General features: G+C 40.9%; 1 long non-coding RNA gene across 1 annotated transcript in view; it reads left to right on the forward strand.

Moving 5' to 3' along the window:
- Positions 1 to 827: 827 nt before the first annotated feature.
- The window catches only part of LOC137669455 (uncharacterized), a 31,099-nt gene continuing 8,393 nt past the window's right edge, over positions 828 to 23,533 (forward strand). Inside the window, exon 1 of the long non-coding RNA XR_011049098.1 lies at positions 828 to 913. This is a non-coding gene — a long non-coding RNA (uncharacterized lncRNA). The remainder of the gene's footprint in view (positions 914 to 23,533) is intronic.

Here is a 23,533-nt window from a genome sequence, read left to right on the forward strand (position 1 = left end):
TTGCTTTAAATTTTAAGGTAAGAAAGACAAAGGTAAAAAAGGGGGTTTTTGAGGATCCGGGAGGCTCCCGTGAGCCATCAAAGAGGCTCCAAAGTCAGTCCGGAGCATGGTGGTGGTTTTTTTTTTATTATTATTTCTTTTTAATCATCGCAATGGGGCCTGCGTTTTCCACCGTGATTAAAAAAATACAGTATAATTAAATATCCATAGCAGTGACGTTTGCAAGCAGGGCTGTCAGGGGAAAAGCAGAAAATAATGAAAGGAGCGGAGAAGCCATTGAATGGCGCTATAGAACTTAGCCTGAAGAAAACCCTACGTTTTTCCTCTTTCTCTCTCGTTTCTTTTAAAACCGTTACTTTACAAAAAAGGAGCGGGCGGGCGGGCGAGCCGAGGGGAGGCGAGTGCCGGCGGCGGCGGCCGCGACGCTGCCCGGGGGCCGCCCGCCCGCCCGCCGTCCCCAGCCCGCACCGACCCTGCCCTTAACTTGCCCAGAAACTTTTTGTTTTAAAGGGTTGCTGCGGAGCAAACTTTGCTGAAGTGACTTTAAACGCGCCCCCCCTCTCTTCTTTCCCTCCCCCATTAGGATCCCGGCTAATCGTGGTGTAATTTGTAAACTTCTCCCCCCCTCCCTTTTTTTTTTTAATCAAAGTTAGCTGATGCATACCATGTGTCAAACTTGTGAGATTCAAGTGCCTAAGAGACCTGCCATTTTGTGCTCTAATCGACCTCTTATGAATAGGAGCTGTGCATAATGCTGCGAGGAGCGTTGTGACATTCAAGTAGGCACTAAATGTCAGGCCAGGTCTCAGCCCTTTCGGGGGGAGCGGAGCGCGCCCGGCGGCGCCGCGGGGAGCGGGGAGGCACCTGCCAGCCCGCCGCCGGGGCTTTTGTCAGCGCCCGGAGAAAGTAACAGGTTAAGGAGGAAACTTAAATGGCAATCCCCGGGGCGGGGGGAGCATCCCCTTCCCGGCGGCGCGCTGTGCGCGGGCGCGGAGGGCTGCGGGAGCGGGGCAGCGGCCTCGCTCTCCTGCGCGGGGCTGCGGTGCCGGGGAGGTGGGGGGGCACCGGGATTAACGGGGAGGGGGGGGGGGAAGGAGAGGTTCTTTGATGCTGTGTAGGAAAGAATCCAGATTTTAATGCGCCCATCTGTTGCAGTTTTGCAAATAATTAATATGTGTGTGTGTGTGAGGGGGGAGAGAGGGGCTGAGGGGAGCGGTGCCGCCCGGGAACTTTAACGCAGAATAAAAGGTCGCGAAGATCTACGCTTTTTTTTTCGGCGGGTCCGCGGCTCCCGCCGGGCGGCTCGCACGGGCTCCATCCCAGAAGTTAGTTGCCGGCGTCCCCCGCCGCGGCGGCGGGGCCGGGCCGCCGTCCGCCTGCGCGGAGCCCCGCGCGGGCCGTGGGTGCGGGCGCCCGGGGCGGGCTCCGGCCGCCGCCTGCCTGCGCGGCGGGCATTGTTTCGGGGTGCGTGCGGCGGCCGGGCCGGGTCTGATACAGCGTCGAGGCGCAGACGGGATTTGTCAGATCCCTCCGTTTTCACTTCAGCCGCCACCGGGCCGGGGAGCGGCGGCGCGGAGGGGCCCGGTGCGGTGGCGCTCCGCGGGCGCGGGGCAGGGGCGGGTGCGGGGCGCGGGCCCGGCGGGGCGGGCGCGGCTGCCCGGCCGCCCGCGGCGGGAGCGCTGTGCGGGGCTGTGCGTTCCCCCCGCCGCCGTGCCCCCCCCCGTGCAGTTTAAAATAAATCCAACAGGGGCCGTGTTTGCTGAGCTGAGCTGGCCGGGTGATACAGATAGCGGCGGCGAGCCTCCCGCTTGTGTGGAAAAAGACTATTTTAAGTGTCATAATTAAGTTTAGAAGCCTTGTTTGGGCTCATTCACTGCTCGAAATAAAAAGGACTGGCTGCTTTTAGACCCTTTCTGAAGGGGTTGGCTAAGCGCCTCTGCACGTTCTCTTGGAGAAGAATGTTTTCTTTTCTAGTTTAATATTAGAAACTATATTTTTACTTGTTTAAACCGGATTTGATTATTCCTGTGGAGATTTTTTTCTCTCCCCCCCGTTCCTATCACTCAAATCTTTGTTCATTGTTCATTGAGTGTGGAAGGCTGCTTAAATGTACGGAGAGAGGGGGGAGGCCCCCTTGCTGGTTTGATGTTGAAATAGTAAACCTGAATGAGGAGGGAGGCTGGAAAAGTGGACATTGCAGCTTTAATTAACTTCAAGATGCTTCAGCGAGGACCAGAGCGTAGTAGTGACGTTGCCTCATAAATCTGCCCAGTACAGTGCGTTGCATTGAACTATTACAGTATCACCGTCATTTTGAATATTCACTACCTATCCGGGAGCAGATTTGCATAATTGGATCTTTTTTAAATGAAACTTGTTTGCAAAAAAACAAACAAAACCAAAAAAACAAAAGCCCAAGCGAAAACCGCGGCGATCTGCATGATTATAAAGGGTTCAAACATATCCGAAAAGTAAGTGACCTGCATAAGTACATCAATAGGTTAAGTGCAAATAAGATGAGAAGTGCTTCTGAAAGCTGTACATTCCCTATGTGGTCTCTTGGGTTATTTCTCAATAGCGGGATTTTTTTGTAGCCTCAGGGATTTTAGGTTTTCTGTCTGCTTTCATAACTTTTTCCCTCACAGTTCTTATACAAGGTGAGGCTTTTGTACCGTGCCTGTGTACCTGTAGTGACATTTTTAAAGAAAATAGATTAACAGGTTGTAATTCATGCTGTTTGAGTTGTATAATTACAGCTACTGTGGAAGGGAAATGTGTATTGCTGTTATGTTTCTGATCATTGAATAGATCATCACTAAGTACTTAAGAATATGCAAAGATTGTGTGTGTGTGTGTTTGTGTATGCTTAAAAATCGACTTAGTTAACTAAGCTGTTACTTCTTAAATCATAGAGGCAACTAGTTTTTTAATGTGTGTGTCCCCTCCGTTTGATAGAGGATGAAGATGACTGAAGTAATTAAAAATGCCAGAAATTTTTAGAGTGAATTTCTAGATTATATGTAAAACCCATCCCTTCCTAACCGAGTGGCTGGTTTACAATATCGCAGTTTTGGATCGGGCAGGTTTAGAAGTATTTTGTAAAATCAGATGCTGGTGTTTCAGATGCTGCGAGGACAAAGTTGTGGAGCGAAGGCAGCTGAAAGCGTCGCCTCTCGGGAAAGGGGAGCAGCGATCGGTGGGGCGAGCTGAGCAGAAGTGCAAAGTCTGTGTGCAGCCCAAGCCTTGCCCCAGCTCTCCCCCCTCACCGAAGGCTGCTTTAGTTATGATGTCATTCTGATAGTGGAGAGCAAATGTCTCCTGATTCTACCATTAAACGCCTGGCTGATTTGCCTGATAATGATAGCATTGACGTCCTGCTCCTTGACAAATGCAAGCCCTATGAGCCCTATGAATTAACTTTTTTCCCATAGATGAGAGCTAGCTAGCTTTACGACTCATGAACATAGCAGCACTTCTTTGACAGATAATGTCGAACCTCCTCGTTCCTGCCAGAAAAACCCTTCCCTAAATACCACTTCTGCTAGGCTGCTAGCAGACCCCTGTACAGTTGGGGCTTGATTTGCAGAGCTGCTGAGCGCTCATCACTTCCACTGACTTCAGATGGAGTTGTGGGTGCTCAGCAGCTTTGAAAATCAGGCCCTGTGTTCAGTCAACAGCTGATGCATTTTTTTGGCTTGTTTGGAGTTGTTTTTTTTTGTTATTATTATTTTTTTTAAGTTAGACAGCTAAAGAGGGCTCTATGGCTTCTAGTCATCATAAAAATATTTGTAAATAGCTTGAGATGTTTGTCCTAGTCTGTTCTGGTTTTCCCTTTCTGCTATCCTTTTTTTTTAAATTTTATTTTTAATTCATCTTCTAGTGGATGTGCTGGTAATCTTTTGAAGAAAAGAATCATAAATGAGTTGTTTGAAGTTTTCAGAATATTATAGAAAGAAAATGTCTCTGGTTTGGTAACAAGTGCTTAGAAAATCGATTGCTGTTTCAGAACGTGCACTACAAGAGAGTCTTGATACAGTTGCTAAACCTTGCAACTGGGTGCACTTTCTCATATCTGCTCTGTCTTCAGATTTTGCTCCTGACTTTGAGTTTCTATCACTGCAGGTAAATGAGATTTAATATGATTTTTTTTTTAAAGTGCCAGTGGCTTAAACTTTGTTTTAATTTGCTGATCAAATGATGACAATTAATAACTGCAGATGTAAGAATGGTTAGTCTCTCTATTACATTTGCAGGGAACGTATCGAAAATATTTGCATGCTGAAGCTGTGTTTTGCAAATGAGTTCCTGAAGATACAAGTTGCTATGATGGAAATAGTGTACTAAAACACTTAATAAATTGCCTAGGACTTTATCAATTGTAAAGAAGAAAAAGGAATTGTTCTACTGGCTTTTCGACTTCTGGCCTTATTTGAGCTCTAATACTCAGCAAGTTGTCTGTCACTGTCTTCACTCTAGACTTTTATATAATGAAGAGGCTGATTGTCATATTTTTGTCCATGCTAGAGGCCAATAACCCAACCCATTCATTATCAGAAGAGAGTAGCCTGGAAGTTGCAACATCAGTACCACAGTTTTGCTTGCAGCAATGAAGACAGTGCTGAGATCAGAAAACGTGATCTTCACTACAGAAAGCTGACACATTAGGTTGTTTACCCACCATGGGAGCCTTAGGTGACCAGAGATTTGCATTAGAACAGACGTAGAAAATCCACTAGTCCATTAAAATGGGCTGTGCTTATTCCCAGGGAGGCACAAGTTTCGTCAAGTGTAGGACAATCAGTAGAAGTAATTTTTCCGAATGCTGATTTTTGCTTAAAGTTGACTTTGAATTGCACAGGTGTTTTTAGAGTGCCTTGACTAAAAAAAAAGGCAAAAAAAGCATTTAAAAAAGCACATGGATTTATATGAACTTCATAAAAAATGGAAAAGAAAGCCATAAATAGATTTATTTTTCTGGTTTGAATGAGGACCATTAAAGCTTTTTAGTATCTTCTGATTTAGTGTGTTTTAATAGGATTTGTAAGTAAATTTAAATTTTAACCTCTAGATTTCTCTCAGATACCTGAATAGAGGTATATCGGCTCTTCAAAATGCCACAAGCAGTATGATCTTGAAAAGCCATTTTTCTGTCCTCTCATTCACACCTTGCATTTTTTGCCTTATTCTTTACCCCATTATTTTTGAGGCATTTTGTGTGTCTGTTTCAGAGGTGCAAGCAGTTTGCATTCAGGGAAGGAGAGCACAGATGAAAAAATAGAATACGTATTCTATTCTTTCTTTTATAGAAACATGAATAAACTTATTTCTGGCAACTGTAGATGGAAATCCGAATTTCTCTAGTGAAGACACTCTGGGCACAGATGTTCGCAGAAGAGGAAAAAACGATGAGCTACTGAAAGAAAATATGTAAAAGTAAAATAATTCTGAGATGCTTAATTGGATGATCTTAGGGTTATTGTACAGACGTGCGGTTCGAGCTTCCGGTTGTGCGGCCAAATACAGAGTATGAACTTTTTATGACCAAGTCACTGATCAGAATCTGACCTTGTATAGAAACAAGTGAAAACTGTAATGATCTGATGGATGTTTGTTGCTTAACGTGAAATAACTGAGTAGTGTCTGTCTAAATCTGAGTGGATCACAATAACTGCTGTGACATTTTCACTCCCATTGGCAGGTTAAGCAATGAAGCCAAGCACTGAGTGAGAGATTTGAAGCATCTTTTCAGAGGTAGCAGAGATCCAGATCAGGAAAGAGTCACGGGAATAGGGTAGCAAGGGGGGATTTGGGTTGCTTCTGCCCAACTGCACCAATGATGTGACTAAACACGCTCCCAGAGGGAAGATTTTTCCCGTATTCTGAATTTGGCACCTTTCCCTTATATTTAAATTTGCTCTAATTTTCAGGTGCATCTTACTAGATAACCAGATGCATGAAAAAGGCAAAAGAATTATAGAGGAGTAATTATAATTAGCCTAGTTGTCTGTGTTTTTTAAAAATTGTAAAATGGGGCCTTGAAAGTATTTTGAAGTCGCTGTTTTTTAGAGGTCTTAATCTAAATACTCCATGTGAGATTGTTTTCTAAAGAGATGGGTTCATCAGGTCAAGTTGAACTATATTAAAGACAAACAATTTTATTATAGTCTGACTGTCTTTTAAACACAGATGAAGAAAACAGAACTAAAATAGCCACAGCAGCCTCAGTATCTGATCTTTTCTCCATTGTGCATTGCAGTATTCGAGACTTGTATAACCAAAAGCAAAACTAGGTAATTCCTTACAAGTATTTGTCATGATATGAAATAAGCAGCGCTGCCTATCATGGTAGAATGTTAACAGAGAGTTCAGCAAGTAGCAGTGCCTGAAAAGAACGCTGATGGTTTCGATAGCACTCCCATAGTGTGGGGCGAGCAACAGAGCTAGCTTCGTTTTTGATGCATCAGCGTTAAACTGTCCAGCTGTAGGCATCTCGGACTTCAGAGGGAGCGAGCACTTGCCGGGAGGGTGGAAGTGGTGAAGATCAGGCAGGGGTTATCCCAAGTGGGCTACCCACAGTGCCAAGGAAAGGCTACTGGGGAAAATTAGGCCCTGCCTCAGTTTCGTGAGCAGGAGATGCAAGAGAGGGGGAGAAAAGGGAGAGTACAAGCTGACTTTCGCTCCCATGGCCTGCGTAGGGGCGCAGGGGAGGTTGGCTGCAGGGGGGCTGCCCGCGGCCCCTGCTCTGCCTTGGGGCAACCAGGGATGTCCCAGGGAGCCTTCCTTGCCGTCAGCCTCAAATGGGTCAGGGTATCGTGGTGCAAAGGGATAACAGCAGTCCTGATTCTTCCTTTTATAATAAGCTTGTTTCAGCCTTAATGTGAATTTCATTATAGTTTCTTTTATGTTGTTTTTTTTAACTGTGATAAGTGCTGTTACAAACTTTTCCTCCTTTTTTATGCCTTTGGGATATTCTGCTGCAGTCACTGTGGTTCTTTGTGAGGAGGATGGGAGCCCTGTTGAGCTCATTGATGCTACAAATGGGTTGCTATCAAGTACCACAGTATACACGGTCACAACAGGGCTATGTGTATTGCTTCCTCCGTAGTCCTGGCCCCTGCTGGTGTGGGAATTAGCGCTGGTAACCCACACGATAGCACTATCCTAGGTTGCCAGGCTGGCCTTACGTTTATTTTTCTAAATGATAGCATATTCTATTAATGTTGTTTTATTTCACTCTCATAAGTTGGTCTCCATAGATTTGTGCAGACATTGTTACCATCAGTCTTGTCATTGGAATATCAATGGTAGTTATAGATAGATATAGACAGGTCCCTTTAATCTAAAGTTTAGAAAAGCATGGGTAAATTGGAAACTCAGACAGAATTACTTCATGCAAAGGATAATAAACATATGGAATAAATTACCACCAAAGAAAGGACAAATGAGTTCAAGGGAAGCCTAGGTTTGTTTCTTGAGAAAGAGCATGTGAGAGCTAGGGTAAAGAAAGCAAGAAGGTGTAAAGTCAGGTTTCTATTAACAAAGGCTAACGTGGTGGGCTGGATATGGATTTCCTAACATGTCTTTTGATAGCTCCGCATGGATGGTTACATTTTATTTTCATGTGTGTTTGTTAACATTGGCTCTCTAGATCTACACATTTTTTCTTCAGGGGTCCATAGAAATATTAAAACATAGGGCAGTGCACAATTTTGGTTTTGATACCACTTTAATTTGAGGGAGTGATGTGACAGTGAAATATCGATCAAGGGAATTAGGGAGAGATCTTGCCTTCTCTGGCATTAGTTTATAATTGTCAGGAGAAGAAGAAACTGCCTTCTACTCTAGTAGTCAGGGATTTTTGATAGGTTTTTACCCTGGTTCAATTGTATCAGTGCTGGAACAGTTCTGAAAAAACCCCGAATGTAGACAAGCTCTCTGGGTTTGTTTTTTTTATTTCTCAAGGGTTTGCATGAATGTTTTCATGGGTTTCAGTCCGTGTGATTACTTCTAAGTTTTTGAATGTCGAGAGTTGACTTGATGTTGAAAGCAACACTAGTTTTGAAATTGCTGCTACAAGTGGCTTTTCGTTGAACCTCTGTTTTTTTGGAATATATGCCAAATTTTTGAGGAAAATGATGGGTCTCTCTTCTGAGAGGGAAGTGCATAAAGGTTAGCAAAATTTTGGTTGATTTTGATGTGATTTCTAGGATCCAGTTCTGCTCCTCTGATTTCGGTTGGGGTAGGACTGAGTCAGTGGGTAAAACTTCCCCTCCATACCAGGTGAGTCTCATGCGATTCCTAGTTTCAGTATAGATACATTGTGTAACTAACTCCACTGTTCGCAAACTCAGTGCAAAGCCTGATGTTCTTGAAAAGAGATCCTGATTAAACTTTTTCTTGTTTCATTATTTCAAGTACAAAATAAATCCAGCCTTTTGACTTTAAAAAATGCAAAGGTTATAGGCTAACCAAAATTGAAATGTATAATAAAATGACTATTTATTACCTTTTCAAGGAATCTCTTCATTGATTCATTGAGATTTTGCCATAGGAATGTAATTCCTCTTAGGGCTAATAAAAGAAGTAGTGGAAGACCCAGCATCTTTATTAGTACCATAATACCAGTTAACAAAACTCTCCTGCTCTAACTACTCCCTTCTTTGGATTCTACCATAAAATTTCTTCTAAAATAGCTCAGATATTTTAAAATATATTCTTGATTGTTTTAAAGAACAAGTGTTCAAGCATCTTTCTTTTACTTGAATACACAAAGCATGTGTTTGAAATAAATGGACATGCTATTGGGTGAATGAGCAGTAGGAAATCTACAGCCACTTCTGGATTAGAATTTCAATCTATTGGTTGTTTTGGTAGTGTCTTTGGCATGCTACGTGCTTTCCAAATATAGAAGTATAGTTTCTGGCTAGAGCTAGCTGGAATTTTCTTATTGCAGTTGAAAAATGCCAGTTCATTAGTTTGCATCAACATCCTGCATCTTTGAAGGATTTCTCAGGTCCACAATTGAATTTCTGCTCAAAATAAAAGAGTTGCATCTCTGCACTTCATTATGGACCGGTGATTATGAAATGCACCTGGGTCACTGGAGAGCTGTATTCAGATCGTTCCTCTCATACCTGATTTGAATCAGCTTCTTCAAATCAAGTTTCTCACATCCCAGGTGAGTGCCCTAATAACCATACTTCAGTTCTTCCAGGGTGGGTCTTTTTAAGTTCCTACTTCAGGCTATTCCAATTTAAATAATCATTTAATTATTCGGTGGGTCAGAAGAGGACTGACTTTTGGCTTGGGTACTCAAGTGTGATGTGAGAGACTGGGTCCAGCTTGATTCTGTTGCAGAGTTCTGTACCCTGCGCTGCTGAGTATGATGTGGTAAGAGCATTCATGTTCTTAATGTTGTCTTGCTGGCTCTTCCTCTTGAAAAGTTGCAAAATACATCAGGTTAGTCGTGGTGGGGAGCAAGAGGAAATTCTGAAATCTTCAAAGTATTTCTGATATGGGAAAATTGTTCCTTACTCGGCTTTATACCTTTTTCATAAAGTTCATAATCCAGTGATTATAAAAGTCAGTGGGTAATGGGGCACACCTTGACAAACCAAAGAATTTTCATTTCAAAATGGAGTTTTGTTGCCATTGTTTTATTCAGTGGGTTATGTGTTTGAACAGAACTGATTCCTACATACCCCTGAGCACTGAGTGTTTAGCTGTAGGAGGTGTGGTGGGTGCAGGGTTAGACCCTTCCACCGCAAGCACCTTGGATTTGTGTACAGTGTAGAGCTTGTGGATGGCACTCTATCTGGTAGTACCATAAGGCAGAGAGAGATGCTGCGTAAACGCCAACAAATGCCTTAGTGATGCAAGTGATACTGCGTTGTTAGTGCTCCTTCCCTCATGAAGAAACTCAGGCGAGATGTAAAAGACCTATGGAGCTGGCAGGTTTCTCTGTTGGGACTTATTAAAAAGGAGAGAAAAAAATGTCTTAATCTGTAGAAGGGGGATCCGCAAAGGAAGGAAACTCTTCTTTCCTTAGAGACAGAAATACTCACTTTGATAGCTTCTGTATCCTCTGTCTTTCATTCTTAACTTCTCTGGCAGCACAACTCTGGCAGATCCCATGCTGTATTGGTTGGTTCCCCTTCTGGCTGCTCTGCAACGGTGATGGATGGGAGCCAAGGGAATAAATATAGCTCTGAGTTCCAGTAGTAACCCCCTGCCAGACTTCTACACAGAAACCTGGGAGGTCACAGCAGGGAGAGGGAATGGGTGATATAGGGTTTGGGCAGGCTCAGAACTTCTTCAGCAGAGAGAGTGCTTCTGTGGTCCTGGAGGAGGGGGAAAGGTGCTGCAGAAACCCCCTGTTGCCTTCGTTTCCATGCAGAACTGAAGGGATCTGTAGATATATTTCAAAAGCGGTTACCATTGGCTGTGCAGTTTCCATGTGAGTTTATTAAATCTCAACATTTTTTATATATAAAAATAACTTCACCATTTTGTTATTTCCTTTTACGTATTTCACTCTGGTTGGAAAAATGAAATCAATCTAGTCAGCTTTTCATCAGTTTCTCTTTGGCTGTCATGCAGTTGCACAATGCTGCAGTGCTTGGCTAGCAAAAATGTTTACAACGAAAAATTGTTTTCAATGGGATTAAAAAAAGAATCGTGAAAACATTTTTATTGGTCTTCAATTTTTGAGCAACTTTGATTTTTACAAGACTTAAACTACATCAATGGTGTTTCTGTAGTTTGATCTTAAAAATTATACTGTGTTTTTTATATATACTTGTAAGGTATAGACAAGATACTGCCCTCTGTTGTAATAGTGGAAAAAATGCTAGCCAGAATATTTCTGAGGAGTGGGCTCAAAGTCCATGGAAATCCATGCGCACCTTGTAGTTGACTTCAAAGGTTTGAGGTCAGACCCTTAACCTGTTGTAGTTGGGTTAAACCATCTTAATCATTTAGAACTGGCCTGAGCTGATCTCTGATCTAGCAATGCTGTGAGATTTCTTCCTACAGCTGAGGTGGATTTGGGGATATGTCTGCAACCCTTATATACCTTTACTGCCGCTCGTGCCCATAGAAATTTTACACATGAAGAATGTGTAAACTCAGATCCTTGGCAGGTTAACCATAGTAAAATCCTAGCAGTAAAATACTGGCTGGCAGTTACCCTTTGCATGAAAACTCTTACTTTCTTTTTAAAAAGGTGTTTGTGATGAGTGTTGAGTTAGTTTGGATTTTGATTTATTTTGCTTTACAGAATAAGTGGCAAAGAGCAATTCTGGGGATGGCCCAAATTTGTGGCTATTGATGGCTGCTTTATGAATATACGGTCTCAGACAGTCTGAGGAGGCATTGCACCTCTCCAGGGTGCTTCTGCCACTAATAACAGAGGGGTATTAGACAAGCACCCAGAGCTTTGCCTCCCTCTCCCATTTCCCACACTGCCTGACTTTCTACCTTCATTCAGTGTCACTCAGTTGCCACCACAAACCTATCATGTAGATGAGAAATGGGGACCCTCAGGTGCCCTTTGAAAAGTGAAAGCCTTTCTCTTAGAGAATCATGAATTTCACAGGGCTCAAGCTTGCAAATATTTTTTCAGTGCTTTTATGATCAACATTCACCACTGAGTTCACTAACTGGAGACCTTAATGAGGGTTGTAATGACTGGGTCTGTAGTTGTCAATGGTTCAGTATCTTGTTTTCAGGTGTGAGCTGGATGAGTCAAATTTAGCTTGCTTCTAGTTGAAGTCATCATCACACAAGCAAAAAACCCCACTGCTTTATAAATATGATACCCAAGCCTCTTTCAAACACCAACTGTTGATTGGCTACTTCACACATCATGATACTAGCTCATTGAGTTCACACTATTAACCTTTTACTTACCGAATACAACTTTTGCAGTGAATTCACATCCACCATTAAGCTAGACATAACTTGCATTTGATGAGATAAAACTTCTGTTGTGGAAAGAAACAAATTATCATGCAGGCTTCTTCTGTGACACTGGGAAAGGTATTGCAATTTATGATTTACATTTTTAATAAAAACAGCTGGATTTGAAAACTGTTTACACATGTATAGTCTGTAATGTAACACAGTTTTCATTGCTCTGTAGCTGGTATGAACATCTAAAGTAGATTTGATGCCTCTGTAAAAACAGCCTGGCTGTTTATATTCTTCAACTGCATGACATTTGTTCATGTACCTTTTTCAGAATATAGCAATGTTTTTAATCAGACAGGGACTATTTTTCTGGATATGCTTTGCTTTGACGAGATTTCTTTTGGGAGATTGGGCTTTTGAAGACGTGTTTCATATATTTGAGTCAAATAAAATATTACCTATCAGAGTGAAAGATCCTCTTTTTTATGTTGCTCCTTTACAAATACAGTTTTTCAAATAAGTTCTTAGACAGTTTTTATTGTTGCTTGTTATTATGACACATCATATATCTTTTACTAATTGTACTTTTATTCTTGGTTTAATTATATTTATTGTGGAGCAAATGGTTTATTATTTAAAAAAATCGTGGTACAATTTTATAGTTTTGGATTTGTTAGCGAAAATATCCTTTATTTTTTTATTATTTTTTTTTTTAACATGCCAATAATCTCTCTACCTTTCTCTCTGATGCTTATGGTAGAGCTGAACAAAACAGAACAAACCAAAGATAAGTTAAAGGAGAAGCACTAGCTTTCAGCATGCTTCCATCTACATGTAGATGTACCAGAGCAGGAGTCTGACTACAAAAAATTTTCTCAGGGTCTCTGTGGGTTGCCACAGCACTAGGGAAACATGTTGTCAGGAGAAACAGGGCTGGCAGATAAAGCGAGGAGGAGTATTGCACGTGCCTTTTCAAGCTGGATTTGAAGACAACTTTTCCTCCTTTCATAATCTCCTCTTATTTGAAATAGGAAAGCAGTTAAAAAATAAAGGAGGAGGAGCCTCTTGAACTCTTCCCATCCTCTGTTAGGGTGTGCGTGTGTGTGTTTTCTACAGCTCTGTTCAGAAAGCATCATCTGTGTAAAATGGAAGTTAGCCTCGTTAAATCGAATGTTCTGCTAGGCTTTCAAGCCATTTGTACCTTGTTCTGGGTCCTAGGTGTTCCTCAGCCGCATACTTGCAGAGTGTAGAATTTAGTCCCCTCCAGTTACTTCTGTTTAGGATTTGCCCCCTGTTGAGATCACTATTTAGTACTAGGACAGCTTTTATATGTTGAGTAGGGATCATTTATTTCTATAGAAATAAGAGGACTTAACAGCAATGCACAATCAATATGTAAAACCCTACTAAGATAATTTGTATTTAAATGTGAACAACATTAATTCTAAACAATCTTCAGCCCTTATTTAGTCCAGTCATTGCTGGACATCTAGGTGAAGAAGGCTCTTCTAACTTATTAGTTTATTATCAACGATATTGCCAACACTTAAACCCTTCAATTAGGTAACCCAGGTACCTGTTATTCTATTAGGGTTTACTGCTCTCCGGTTGAAGTCCATACTGAAACACCTGTTGCCTGGGCAGAGGTGCCCCATCCTTCTATAAGCAGGTGTATGCAGAGTTTGGCTAGAGCACAAGGAGAAGGTAAATAATAATTACTGAGTAATACTTTAGTGTTTTATAGGATGCTTGCATGTCTGTCTTATAACTGTATGATATGAAGGTACCTATAGAAAGAATATATATGCTTATCGTTGAGAAATTACTATGACAAGAATAAGAAAACTGAAATGATCTTACCTTTTTATTATGCTCAATACTTTTGTTTCTGTGGTTTACATGTTTAAATTTTCTAAGGAAGGCTGTATGTTAAAAAAGTTTCTGTAGCTTTTAGGAATTCTTTAGCGTTTGGGAAGAGGATCATATTGTTCCTTCAGCTGTGAATAGTTTGTGGTTCTTTATCATTTGTTTTGTGAGCCCTCTTTCAGATTTTGTAAACGTGATGTTCACATACATGTAAAGAATGTCAATTAAAGCTGTTCAGTGCAAAAGCTGACTGGCACAGCATTACAACTCCACCTATACTGCTTCAGTTGATCTTATACTGAGGATTTCTGTAGTAACGTTTGGTCCTGAATTAGTGTGGAATAAATGGTATTGAAACCTGTACTTAATTGTTTTGCTAAAACTGGATGTTAAGTGCTAAAGCATGTACTTAAATCTCTGCTGAATCAGGTCCTCTGAAGTTAGGAAAAGCCAATGCAGTGGAAAATTCTGGTCACAGTTCTGTTAGTTTAGGAGTTAGGTGTTACAGTGTTTTGAAAACCTGCAATGAGCCATAATACCTCTTTTTTCTTTTTTCTTTTTTTTTTAACATCTCTGTTGCTCCCATCCATAATCCATATGATTTCGAAAGTCATGTGTGGTCTCAATTTTTTTTTTAAATTGGCTGGAATAGTAGTTCTTTTAAAAATGTCGTTCAAAGGAAGACTTGGTTTTCATACTTTAGAATAGCTGTGGTCTTGAATTACATTTAGAAAAAGATGTATTAAATATAAACAAATACAGTGTTCATGCAAACGTCGATTAAACTCACGTCACAGAAACTTGCTTCTTTGTGAAGAGCAGGAAAACTTTTCTCATTTTCTTGTTCTTTTCCCCAAGACTTGTCTGGTGCTGTTCCACCATCTCCTTTCCATAGCAAAACTACTTCAGACACCAAGAGCGACAGGGACATTCCTATCACCCATGACCACTCTTGGCTCTGAAGCTAATGAAGCTGTCTTCAGGCCATGTGAGGATAGCCTAGCTGGGCCCTAACTGGCTATAGGAGAGGAAGTGTGGAAGGGAGAGGACTTCTAAGGAGTTTTATACCACCACACACAGGTGATGAAGATGGCAAATATATGTAGCGAGTGGCCAGGATTTAGGTGGCAGCTTGAGTACCAGTGCTCACTCCCATGTTGGTGAGGTAGAACATCAGGGTTGTAGGGGCTGTGGACCATGGAAGGTCCAACTTGGAGGCCCAAGTGAGGAAGGGAAAGGTGGAGAAAGGACGGGAGAAAAGTATTTTCTTGTATCCCAGGAGAATGCTATCCTCTGTGCATTCAGATCAGAGCAGTCCACAGCTATACGAAATAGCTCTTGTACTCTCACAGGTTGTTCTGAACTAATATTTGCTATTTTAATTTTCTTTGCAGACCTTGATATCAAAGTCACTGCACTTTCCCTTCTCATTGGAACTCCTGGTAAAATGAGATCTATACCAAATATTGAAGAATTAAGCCTAACAGAAGGAAAAATTAACATGCTAAATATCCTAAGTAATGATCTAAACGAGATGCCATGTCATTCTGCCCACCAAAGGCTAAGAGCTCTCTTTTGTCCAAAACCAGATTATGTTCTTCATCTCTCTAATGGCGCTATTAGCAAATCCATAGTGGAAGCCAGGACCTTATTTGTGATGCTGCTTCTCCTTTGGGGCTGATACTGAAGCACAGACACAGTATAAAACTTCAGAGGGAAGGCAAATATCAGATAGTTTTAGCCTAGGATTAGCAGTTAGGACTCTTGAGTGTCATCTGAACATTGATTATTTGTCAGGTAATGCAGTTACATTTAATGGAGGGCACTGCTCAGGAGTTACATAGTTTAACTAGCACGTTTGGTTTTTATGCACTATACCGTGTTCACAGTCGCAGTGGAAGCATGAGTGACATTTAACAGTTGGTTGCGGTAATACTTTTCCAAAGCAGCTGCATGTCACAACACTGACAAACCCCTTAAAATGCCTGTTCTGTACTCCTTGCTACCAAGTCTTGTTTACGCTCTCCCTGAGAGGCGGAGGCTGCAGGAGAGTGGTGTTGGAGGATGGTGTCACACGTTGTGTGCCTGTCAGTGAGCCGACACACTTGCTATTGACTGTGACATGTCACTTACATGCAACCATGCAGTGCTACTGGAGCTTGGGGCACAGCATAGGTTATGCAGCAAATTGCAGTCTGTTTTCATCTGTGTGACAGACCCACCAAGAGAAGCTAGAATCTGAGCAGCCCCCAGATTTCAGGATTTCTGCTCTCCTGGTAAAAGAAAAGAAAGATGTGCCTAAGATGGTTTGAAATAAAACAGGGAAGAATCCTGTCCCTGTCCTTACGTGAACCCTGATAATAACAGGGAGGACTAGACTGTCTCCTTCTTCAAGTTCATAAGGAGTGATTAAGTAAAATCCTTGCCTATGTTTTCCCTATTGGCTTTATAGTCTTAACAGGAAATCTTGGCTCCTTTCAATCATGGGGACTTTTACCATTGAGTTCACTGGAACCAAGATTTTGTCTTCAGAAAGGAGCTGAAGAATTGTCAGCTTTGGTCCCCCCATGGGCCATGTGCTGATTTGTGGTCCTCGTGGACATGGCATCAGTCGTTCCTCTGATATCCCGAGAAAACTCTCCCTACTCAAAAAAGCCTAAGGCTGGTAGACTGACATACTCTTTTTTTTTTTTTTTTTTTTTTTTTTTTTTTTTCCTTCAGTGGCACAACCTGGCACCTGCTTCTCTATACCAGAAAACTGCCTCAATTTCAGGTGATCAGGCCCTAGGACACCCTCCAATGCTCTTCTTGGTGGCCCTGCTGTCAGTTCTGGCTTGGCCGTACCTGGATTTGTGTGGAGTCCCTCAGGTTGTCACCTGCAGACAGAACAGTTCCTGACTCTTCACGGTAGCAGTGAGAGATGCCATATTGACTAAATGCTCTGCTATCACACTGATAGCCATAATGTAAATGCACCATCACCCAGAAGTGCAAATTTGATTAAGTATCTGAACCTGGTTAATTCATGACAAGGCAGTATTTGGCTCAGGCTTATTTTAGACTTTGACTATCAAAGGGGTAGCCTTGACTTCAGTGATACTGACATCTCCTAAACTACATTTGCATGTTCCATCCTGGATGGGGCTTCTGAGATTGTGACTCAATTTCCGCTACCAAGAGCTAAGGTCTTCCAAGAATGGCTCTCTTACATAGGGAATTTAAGACCTTTATCTGAACTTTTCCTTTATTTAAACAAACCAACCCAACTCTTAGGAGTTCACTTAAGGCTGAGCTTCTAAAACTGTCCTAAGAGTTTCAGTTAGAAATACGCAGTGGGTTCCAGTTGGTAACTGGGTTTTGAATCTGAGCAGTGGATACTAGTTTGCTTTGACTGTTATTGATTGTACAACCAGAAGTAACAGATTTGAAACCCAGAAGGGAGAGATGAAAGTCCTAACACAGCTCCTCTCCAGCACACCTCGGAAATCCCAGGCTTCTGCCTTGTCCCATCTGTAAGACTGAAAGAAATGTTTCCCTTTTAACAGGAAATTAAACAGCACAGTCAAGTTAAAAAAAAATCAGATCTATGAAATATATTAGGGTGTTTATGTGTGTAAGTTCTTAGAGAGTTTTGGTAATTACGTGTACAGTTTTGAAATCCTGAGAAGGATGTCCAGCAGTGGCAAAATGTGTGGATGAACAGTGCTGTGGTGCATGCAGATAATTCATATTTTTGTAGGATATGACTTGATAGTCAGCATGGGAGTAATCTCAGAGTTGGCTAATGAAAGTGGCTGCACCTGGTCAGGATTCTGCTGGAAGCTTTACTCTGTCAAAGATACTTATGTCTGGGTGCTTCCAACTTTATAAACCTTGCCCCTTTTTCGTGCCCTTAGGTTTAGTTGTGGTGAAGAGCTGAAAAACTTGAGATCATCACTGTTTTGGCAAAAGGTCGCTGTGCATAAATATGAATATCTCTGAAGGCTGCTCTTGCATGCACGCTTATTTGGTTATTTGAAAATGGTTTTGAATCTGATAGCTGAATCGTTGCCTCATACTTCGTAAGCTGTATATGTTTCACAGAGAACAGTATGGCTTTACGTTTTTATTTTTAACCTCTGCCTGCATTCATCTGGTAGCTACCATAGTGACAGATAAATCGAATGTCGACTCCATAAAAGAAAGTTGTCCTTTTGTGAAAAGATTCTAAAATCACATATTTCATCAATGCAACCTGGTGGAGCACCATGCACATTGTACAAATGAAAATGTGCTCTCCTCAGCTGTCAGTGCAGTATGCTGAAAAATGAGCATATGAAGGCAACTTGAGTGTTGAGCCTTCTTTAATTCAACACATCATTTGGTTTCAAAATAGTCAAGTAAATTGTATTAAATAATTGTAAACATTCCATATAGTCATCCAAAACAAACTGTATTTTGCATAATTGTAACTTAGGAACAAAATATTGAAATATAAATCAAGGATGAGTTTAAAAAAAAAAAACCAAACCAAAAAAACTAAACCAAAACCAAAAAAACTGGTAAACAATGACAGTACACTTAAAGTTGCTCACATACTCGTCCTTGGTAGATATTTGACAATATTTTTGTGGTTATTTAGATACTGTGTAAAATTTCAGAACAGAGTAGGTTAAAAATACTTAATATATTTTTATTGCTACAACGCTTTGAATATTTATTTTCTGGAACTTGAAAACTGCGTTCAGTATGACTTTTGCAGTGCAAAGGGCTTTTCATTCCGTAAAGTGCCTAGAAATTCGTTATGTGATCAGTTATATAAATAGGCTTATTGTTTAGAAAGTGTCTAAAATGAAGTCTGTCCTTTAGCCATTTCTTTCTCTTATTAAAATTTTTAAAGACGCATATTTCAAAACCAAACAAACCAATTCCATTGGTCTATTTTTTTTACATTTCTCTGAAAATGTACAGTGTGTTCTAACAATTTAGACTCCAGTTAGGCTAGTGGGGGAGTCTTTCATTAGAAAGCACACTGTAGCAAAGCATGTATTTTTTGTTAAGAAACAGTGAATGATATAATAATTGTAAAGGACATCTACAGCGTAATGACAGTTAGGTGTTTTTCAAAGGAAAGTGCAAACAATAGGTAGAAGAAAGTAAAATCAATAAAAGGACATTGTATGAATATATCTGGTCCATTAGTTACAGGGAAATCTATTCTGTTCAATCTGAAATCACATTCAGCTTATGAGGTAGATAAATAAAAATGTTAGGTCCCGGTTATGTGGTCCTTTCTCCTTTTGAGCTTAATGGCAACTTCGGATGAAATGGGACATCAGGATTAAAGCCTAAATTAATCATCGCGAAGCATGATTTTCATCACCCTCACTTCCAGATAGGTTATTTCCACTGAGTAAAATCATTGAAGACTGTGTTTTATTGTATGCTTAGCTACAGTTCCTGTGTTATAGGGGGAAAAGAAAAAGTCACGAGTTGTGAAATGGGAGCGCATGTGCGCCTGTTAAGTTTTGTACCTGAAAAAGTGTGCTGGAAGTTTGCTTATTTCACTTCAGTTCTTCCTTCCTTCCTCCTGTTAAAAATTTTGTGTGGTTTGGACAGGAAGGTGTTGTGAGAGATTGCACATCTGAGGTTCCCTCAAACCCTAAAATTTACAAGGGACAACTGATTTCCTCACTAGAGTTTCTGATCCCTGAGTGCCAATTGTTGGCTGATTAAGGTCAATGATAGCACTTATTAAGTACTTTTATTGACTTGGATCATGTGATAGAAGTGATTGATTTAGGCACAGGATTGCTAATTTTCTATTGTAGCTGTTTCTTCTATAGAGCCAGGTTTTACATTACTAGGAGTTATTTATACTGTATTTAAAAGCAATTCATTTTTTTCCCCGTACAGGTAGCAGTGCCATTGCATACATTCAGAATTACATATTTCACTTGTGGGAGAGTGTTTTTGCCAATGTCAGATGTACCCTTTGTTTCCAGACATCTTTGGATAGGCTGAGATTTCAAATAGCAGATAATAACATGCAGTGTGTATTATTGATGTAGTCTTAATTGTGTTATTGACAACTCACTTGCACTTGAAGAGGCATGCTAATATCAGATGTTTTATGAGATTGCATATATTTTCATGACTGGAAGCCATAGCTACAAAATGATTTAAAAAGCACACAACTATTACTTATTAAAACATGTAGAATTTAAAAATGCATTTTTGGGTCCACATTCTGCATCATTGCTGTTTGGTTTAGTTAATCCAGTCTCCCCACACTTAATTTTCCTTCACTAGTCCCTAATTAAGCTACACATCAATATTTAGCATGGAATTGGCTCCAAAGCAAAGTGCCAGGCACCACCACCATTACCTGAAAAAACAGCTCATAGGAATAGAAAATTACAAGCCTGGAAGATATAGGAAGATGCTCATATAAAGGGAAAATACAAACTGTTTGTCTCTCCAGTGGAGGAGGGAGTGTAGAAGAGAGCATACATCACGTGCAGCTTAAAATGATTAAAAAACTAGTTATGAATGTACTAATTGTGATATTTGTTTACGGTGAAATAGGTTCATTAAGATGCTAGAATAGTTTACTTACTGTTGGTCTCTTCTAAAGACCTGTGAATTAACTTGTGACATTGTTAAAATTTAAAATCAATAAAAATAAAACTACAGTATGTGTCAGCATGAGCTGACAGACAAGTATTAAGGAAAATATCTTGCTGAGAATGGTTGTAGCTTAAAGTATTCTATGTATGAATGCTCCAAACACATTTTAGGTTTCTCCTTTAGAAAAACCCCAGTTTGGGCATATGGACCTCTTCATGTGTCTGTCGAGGTGAAAGTACCCGTTGCTGACATCACTTCTGTCAACATTGTCTTCTGGGTGCTGGTTTTTCCTGTTGTTCATAGGGACTCCATCGTGGACTGTTTGGTTCCAGTCCTGTTTGAAACATGAACCCCTGTGTTCCTGTATTGCTGTGAAACATGTAAAGGCAGAATTTAATATACACTCTGCACGGTCTTTCTACCTCTTCTTTTTCTGCTAATGTTACTGTGGTGGATTTGCTTGTGGATATTCAAAGGAAGGAGGTGTTTTTCAGGTTGACTTTCTCCTCCTCCTAATGTAATAACCTGTTATCTTGGAGAAACTTGGGTTTCTACCCAGGAGATTAATAATCCAGTTCTGCTCTCTGATACCTTGCCGTTTTCCCTCAGATTTGTTTTTTTTCTGAGATACTGAAGTGGTTGTGAAGGACCATAAATGCATTCTGCAAAATACTTTTTAAAAATTGGCAATTATTTGTACCTGTCTTCCAGCTCCCTTCAGCCTGTTTTGCATTGCTTTGGCAATTAAGCTTTGTCATGCATCTTGAGGCCAAAGAACTTGTAATTCTCTTTTCTAAATGGGCCGCTCTGATCAGGTGTTTTGTTAAGGATCTTAGCAACCTTCTAAATTTTTGCCACTTCAATTTCACTTTAATAAATCAGGATGAGATCTGACTCCTGGTATTTCTGTAAGGGGGCAAATGAGGAAGTTTTATATCATATGTAAAAACATAGCATTGAATTGGTTTTATGTGCCGAAGTGCCCTTTCAGATATCTAGATTTGGGGGCAAATTCTGTCTGGTATAATGTCCCACTGCTGCCAAAACACTAGTACGATCTGTCTCTAAAGCATCTGAATCCAAAGGTTTCAGCATTGATCTCCAGGTTCTTTTATCACTTTTTTTCCCTGTGTGGTGTGTGTGGTGGTTTGTTTTGGGTTTGTTTTGTTTGTTTTTTTTTTTTCCCCCCAGAAGAAAAAGAGGTGTTGCTGGGGGTACGAGGGAATGGCAAAGGTGCCCTATAAACCCCAGTTGCAGTTCTGGGTGCATAGCACCCACAGAAGTAGCTTCCAGTAGGCAGTGGTATTGAATAGCTCAGAAGTGACCTCTGCATACCATTATCCTGCATTGTGAGTTTGTGGATTGGCCGTATCTGAGGATCTTGTGCTTGATTTCTAAAATAGATCAAGTAATGTATGCCTGGAGCAAAAGGTGTCCATCTGTGAAATATGAGCTTGAATGACCATAATATCAGGAAAAAAATGGATGACACCTGAAAATTAAATTTGTTGACAAAGCACTGGACAGAGCTTCGTTCCTGATTCTTTTCGTGACTTTCAACGTGACCTTGGGAAATTCATTAGAAGGTGATTTTTATGGGTGCTGAACACCTCTTGCTACTAATGAGTCTTGTGGGTGCAACAGGGGCACTTAATCACCCCTGAAGATCAGGCAGTGCTTGCATCTGTCTGCTGAGTGGGTAAAAGGATTTTTACAACCTTTAAGAAAGATTATGATATTTATTGATGAAAAGTATGTAAATATGCCTTTGTTTTAAGAATTTGCTTAGAAAAAATGAGCAGGACCCAGTCTGGCTGAATGAGTGTAGGTGGAGAAGTGTCTTGCCGTATGTTTTCAGGGTGGTAACTTTGGCTGGTGTGGAAAAAATGCCCTTGCACCAGGCCATCTCACCCTTCTGCCTGATGCTGGCAGCAAGAGGTGCTGGTTAGGGAGGCCAAGTGAGCCTGGGTGCTTTTGGTGGTCCATTTCCCTCGTGATATCCTTGTACCCACAGTCATCGTAGGAATGCTGAACGGTACAACCTAATCCTTGTAGTATGCATCTATGGATCTTCTAGCTATGAATTTGTCCAGTCTGCAGTTTGTTTGTCTCCTCCACCTCCTGTGACAGCACGATCCCAAGCTCACTAATGTTTGTGAAAATAAGTATTTTCCTTTTTCCTGTGGAGCAGCCACTCTACCTCCTTCAGCATTTTATTTGACCTTTTTGGTACCTCTAACTCTGCTACATTCTTTTGGAAAGACGAGGCCAGAATGGCACGCTATTCTACATATGGGTGCACCAAGACTTTCTGTTGTGGCAAAAGGATGCTATCAATCTTGTTCTCAATACCCTTCTAAATGATGACTAAGGCTGTGTTTACTTTTTTTAAAGTTATTGAACTGAGTTTTCAGAGTACTGTCAATTCCAAGATCTCTTTTCTGTGCTTACAGGCCATTTCCAAATTCAGTGTTGTTGTACGTGGCTGTTTAGACTGCTTTACACAGATGTTAAACCTTAACATTTTTCTGTGTTGATACTCATCTGCCACATTTTTGCTCACTCACTCTGTCTTTGCCGAAGCACAGATTCCTCATCCCAAGTTTACCCTCCAGCTGTAGTCTTGTCTTTGAACAGCATGGCTCAGCCAGTGATCGCTCCCTAACCAAAGCAGTTTTTCTTGACCCTTTGGGAGGTTGTTTCAGTTTCAACCATGTAGCTCACAAAACCTGTGCAGCAGTTTCTTCTTTGATACTGTCCCCCAGAGATTTGCAAATAGATTCTGCACTTGACAGTTTTACTCTTGAAAATACTCCTGGTCTCTGGTCAAATATCATGATTGTGGAAAAGCTGGCAGCAAGTGGGCCTAGGCCTTTAGAGCAAGCTTTACTCTTTATTTGTACAGATTAGCCATGGAAAACAACTTTCCATTCGGCTGTATTTCTAGAGAGATATACTTGACGTTTCCCACGTGGATGGTTTGATGCAGGACTCCCCTGGTGAAATGCTTCAGCTGTTAAGCTAGAGGTCAGCTTTGAATTGCTGTAATAGTTTTTTCTTAGATAGTCTTAGAAAATATGCATTCCAACAGGAGTGAAACTTCATGGTATCTCCAAATGCCATAATCAGGTTGACTGGTCTTTGCCTG

This window comes from Nyctibius grandis, chromosome 12 (assembly GCF_013368605.1).
Source record: "Nyctibius grandis isolate bNycGra1 chromosome 12, bNycGra1.pri, whole genome shotgun sequence".
NCBI lineage: Eukaryota > Metazoa > Chordata > Aves > Nyctibiiformes > Nyctibiidae > Nyctibius > Nyctibius grandis.